Here is a 5,739-nt window from a genome sequence, read left to right as displayed (position 1 = left end):
GTAGATTGAACTCCATATTTTACTACTATGGCCCATGCTAAAGTGTTTCCCCTAGAGAATGGTTCTCGTTAACTTCTGGACTTAAAATCCCCTTACTAATTAAGTATTGTTTTAATTGGAGACATAATAGGTGCCTTAAAGGAACATATGGACCTAATGGTGATTTTCCTGCTGAAGGGACAGTATTGGAACTAAAATTTGGTTCTGGAGGACATTTTACTCCTAATTGTTGAACGCAGTTTTCCCATCCACAGAAGCAGTACAAAGCTTGGTTTCTAGTAGAGAGGTGCAAAATGGGAGAAGAATTGGGAAGCTACAGTGTTATGTCAAAGGACCGACAATGCCTCACGGAGATGATTTTTATTTCACTAGGTGGCGCTATTGATCTTAAAAATGCCATGTGCTCTCCAGACCAAGGGCAGAAAGTGACCTGGAGATGCCATGTGCTCTCCAGACCAAGGGCAGAGAGTGAAATGCTCACTGTGGGACAAGACCCTCTGTTCCTAGGAAATCACAATGGCATTCCCCTGAGCTATATTCCAGTTACTACAGCATTTCCTGATCTTTCCTAACAGGATTACTTCCCTGAACTGTAAAAATTCCTGCACATTGCATACAGAGAAAATAGGAGACACGCTGACAATGGATAGAAAAGAAGGAAAATTTTGTGACAGGATAGCTGGAGATCCTTTTTGCCAGCACTCAGATGGGTGACCAAAGGCTGGGTTCAACCCAGAAACCCTTGAATAACACCAGGATGTGCCCCTGCTGGAAATCCTCAGTTGCTCCAGGACCTCTCCCAGCCCCACGCAATGGCTTGGTCCTCCGTGAAAGGAAACTGGTTTGAAGCATTTTTAAATGGAGGCTGAGAGCCTTGAAATTAAAGGTCAGATGTGAGGTTTGTTCCATACTTACCACTGTGATGTTTATACTTTCCATTTTAGTTCTGATCCTGCATGAGCCCCCAAATGAAGTGGCATTGTTGTCTGGGGTAAATACCCAGGGTTCATTGATTGTCTCATGCCAAGAAAATTAAGGACACAAACACATGTGGGTGGGTTAAGAAGCAGAAAGTTTAATAGGCAGAAGAAAGGAGAGAGAAGAGCAGTTGCTTGTGAGAGAGAGGTGTCCATAAAAGGGAAAAGTGGCAGACTAGGGCAAATTTTATAGGCAGGCTTGGTACGGCCCACTGATCGGTTCAATCAGGTTTGACATTTACATAGCCCACAGGGAAGGCTGGTTTCCCCACCCTAATCTTATTATGCAAATTGACTTTCCACTTGGCCAGCGCCATCTTGTCTGCTCCTTACTGTACACATGACTGACAAAGAGAAGGGACGATGGAGCCACCATTTTGAACTTGCCTAGTCCCACATAGTATTTTTCTATTGGCACAACTGCTGGCATTCACCTGTGCAAGCTTCCAGCTTGCTTGTCCATGTCTGTAGCTCAATTTTACAGGCTGTTCTTTGTTAGAAAAGGAAATGATTTTGGGGCTGCTTTTTATTAAAAGGAAAACCTTACCAAGGACTCCCATACTCTCAATATCTGCCTAAGTAATTTCTTCTTAACTCTTAGTGCTAAAGATCTTAGCTGATGATAGCCACTGACAGCAACAGGCACTGGTAAGGGCTTTTTTCTTTTTTCCAATGTTTTATTATGAAAATTTTCTAATAGATAATAAGTTTAAAATATTATCAGGTGAACATCCATGTACCCACGACCTGGAGTCTACCACTTACATTTTACTGTACTTGCTTTATTATATATCCATTCATCTATCCATCTACAGAAATATTTTAATCTTGGAAGAGCTCCTGGGAGCACTGTGTTGAGTCATCCGCTCCACTTAGAATGTCAGAGAATGACTATTATGCCTCCTTGCATGAGTGGGGAGAAGTAGTAAAACTATATGCTTTTCTGACTAGGTGCGGTGGCTCACTTGAGGTTAGGAGTCTGAGACCAGCCTGGCCAACATGGTGAAACCTTGTCTCCACTAAAAACACAAAAATTAGCTGGGCATGGTGGCACACCAGTGTAATCCCAGATACTCTGGAGGCTGAGGCATGAAAATCGCTTCAGCCCAGGAGCCGGAGATTTCGGTGAGCTGAGATCACACCACTGCACTCCATCCTGGGCAACAGAATGAGACTCTGTCTCCAAAAATAAAAATTTAATTTAAAAATAAACCATTCACTTTTCCAAAAGAAGGCACCAGGAGATCCAGGTTAACATCAAGGAAGAAGGCTTCAAGGATGATTTCCCAAAATGGATCAATGTCTTTTCCTATCCAACTCAAACCTCTGGTGCAACAGCCCTGAACCAACTATTTGCAGCACCAGAATGGCAAGAACTGTCATTTATGACAATAAGTCTATCTTTATTTCACTTGAGATGAGGGAATTTGTGATCAAGTGTGGCTACACCTACAGATGGACAGGCTAAGATAGTACAGACCTCTGGGTACCAACTTGCCAGGTTTCGTCTCCCTCCACACCTATTATTTTTAAAGAATGTGACTAAGAGTGAATTAATCAATGTTTCAAAACATAAAGCAGAATCTCAAAACTGGCTTTGACTAGTTGTAGCAAGACTTAAGGGGCATACAGCATTCTAGCTGCAGTGTTGTCTGTAGGGGTCTTCACGTAGGCTTCTTCCAGGAGTATGTTCCCACATCGGTGTCTCAGGTTACTGGGCCTGCGACATGTAAGAGCAGGAAGGACAATGTGGCATCCCCATTCAAAGGTGTTCCTTGAAGCATGTAATAGATGATGCAGTGCTGAAAAGGTAAGCCTTCTGCCAGAGGGCAGGACATTATTGGAGGAAATGTCAACAAGGACCAGGAGCAGAATCTGTGGGGCTGGCCATGCTGAAAGGAGAACTTATGACACGGCTTGAAGGAGATCGTTCAATGCAGTTTCATAAGTATTAGCTGGGGGCTGTCTTAGTCCCTTCTGCTGCTATAACAAAAGACCTTAGACTGAGTAATTTATACATAATAGAAATTTATTTATCATAGTTCTGGAACTGGGAATTTCAAGATCAAGGCACCAGCAGATTCAGCATCTGGTGAAGCTTTGCTCTCTGCTTCATAGATGATGTCTTTTGCTGCATCCTCACGTGGTGAAAGGCAATGGGCCAAAAGTTCAGGCAGTCTCTGAAGCCTCTGTAATAAGGGGATTAATCCCATTCATGAGGGCGGAGCCCCCATAACAATCACTTCCCCAAAGGCCCCACTTCTTGGTACTATCACCTTGGGATTTCAGTTCCAATGGAGAGGCACACACCACAGGGACATGCAAACCATAGCAGGGGCCTGCTGTGTTCCAGGAGTTGCCAGGAAATCTGGTCTCCCAGAGAAGAACTCCAAAGGAGTGGGGAGAGAACCCTGGGCTCAACCAGCATACAGACTTCAATTCCTTCACAGAAAGGGGACTGTGTGCTTACTACACAATGCTCTTGCCTCACTCAGAACCTTAAGGAGCAATTTTTCTTCTCTCTTCTTTAATCAGAACGTTTAAAAAAAGTAAGCTGGCATAATTTCAAGGCAAAGCAATTCTTTTGACAGAAAATATTACTCTCCATTTGTTGCTACATACTGTATTTTCTGGAGAATGAGCACAGAGGCCCTTGCTAGAGAACAGCAGACATTAGTCACAGCTTGTTGATTTCATCTATTCCTCCCTGGAAGGAAAAATCACTACAGGGTGATATAAGAAAGTAACTCAGAGTAGGATGCCAATCTCAAATTAGCAGCTATGAGACAAATGCTGGTGTTTATAAGCAAAGGTCTCAGGAGTTTAAACCCCAGAATCTGCACACATTGCAGCATAAACTGAAACAAATTAGTAAGGCAGTTTTTGTGGCCTTTGTGATCATTTATTTATTTATTCATTTATTTTTGAGATAGAGTCTCGCTCTGTCGCTAGACTGGAGTGCAGTGGCACAATCTCAGCTCACTGCAACCCCTGCCTCCCAGATTCAAGTGACTCTCCTGACTCAGACCCCAAGTAGCTGGGACTACAGGCATGCGCCACCACGCCCAGCTCATTTTTGTATTTTTAGTAGAGACAGGGTTTTACCCTGTTGGCCAGGATAGTCTCGATCTCTTGACCTTGTGATCCACCTGCCTTGGCCTCCCAAAGTGCTGGGATTACAGGTGTAAGCCACCACACCCAGCCTGTGATTTTTTAAATCTGTAATCCACCATTGCCAGATAAATCTTTCCTGAATTCAAAACATGCACACACACACACACACACACAAACACAGACACATACACACACTTCTCCCAAATCAAGAACTTAGTAAAATACTAGCAGTCTCTCTCTCTCTCTCTCTCTCTCTCTCTCTCTCTCACCACAAAGCAGGGAGAGGAACCTGCAGTCTTAACCGGTATTTATGGGGTTATCACATAATGATTTCTCAATTACATTTCCTCGAGGCCACTAAGTGAAATAAGTCATCATTTTTTGCCAGAAATGTCATCATCTGGTATTTCTACACTTACGAACAACCAGTAATACAAGTTACAATTATATGAATCATCTTTGATTCTGCCTTTCCTTCCCCCTTCCTTGCCTCCCAAATCCAGTTGGTTCCCAAGTCCTGGTGTGCTATTATCTCCTGTATCTGCCCTCTGCTCTCCATCCGTATGGTTAATGCCTTCATGCAGGTCCTCTTCCTCTCATATTTGGACTGTTTCAATAGTCCACTATTTTCCCTCCTTTCAGTCTTGAACCACTTCATTCCACTTCAGTCCATAAAAGTAACAATAAGAAATACTGTTCATAGATCAAGTACTTCATAAGCATTCTGTCATTTAACCCTTACCACACTGTCATAAGACAGCCATTAGTATTCCTGTTTTCTGTTTAAAGCTCAGGGAAGTAAAGTGACTTACACGGGAACGCACAGATGGTGAGTGGTAAAGGCATAATTCAAATCTAAATCGGCATGATCCTAAAGCCAGAGACCGAGTCACCATGCAACACTGCCTCCCTCCGCACTCTGCTATCAGAGGCTTCTCCTAAAATGAACCTGACCTGCTTCCTGGCTCAGAATTCTTCAATGGCACCCCATTGCCAATTGCAGGGAATCTTTTTTAAAGCCATAGATTGTTTCAATCAACAAGATTGAAAGCATTATTCTTCTATCTAAAGCAGATAAAAATGTAGCTGACATGCTCGGAACAGGTGTGGAGATCTAGCTGACTTGCAATGGTAGTGCCAAGAGATGTGTGGACCCCCACAGTTTAACGGAAAACATTCATAAGATTCTTCCCATTTTTTGATGTGAAAGTAGTGTTAGGTAAAACATTACGTAAAATAAAGATTCAAGTTTTCTCTTCCAGCCAGATAGATGTCTCTCAGTGACTTTACTGCAGTTCTCCCACGCTCACTGCCACTTATCTTTTCCCTCTGCTCCCATCCCAGTTCTAGACCTGAGGCTCTGGCCCTTGCTTTCCAGACTGGGCAACAGGAGTGAAACTCCATCTCAAAAAAAAAAAAAAAGGGGAATCCAAATAGCACAGAAGACTTTAAACTGTCACTGTTTGCTGACAATATTATCATATACCTGAAAACCCTAAAGACTCCTCCAGAAAGCTCCTAGAACTTATAAAAGAATTCAGCAAAGTTTCCAGATCCAAGATTAATGTACACAATTCAGTAGCTGTTCTATACACCAACAGCGGACCAAGAGGATAATCAAATCAAGAACTCAACCCCTTTTACAATA

Source organism: Mandrillus leucophaeus, unplaced genomic scaffold (assembly GCF_000951045.1).
Source record: "Mandrillus leucophaeus isolate KB7577 unplaced genomic scaffold, Mleu.le_1.0 Scaffold693, whole genome shotgun sequence".
In the NCBI taxonomy this organism is placed as follows: domain Eukaryota; kingdom Metazoa; phylum Chordata; class Mammalia; order Primates; family Cercopithecidae; genus Mandrillus; species Mandrillus leucophaeus.
The sequence above is the reverse complement of the archived record's forward strand: the minus strand, read 5'-3'. Positions refer to the sequence as shown.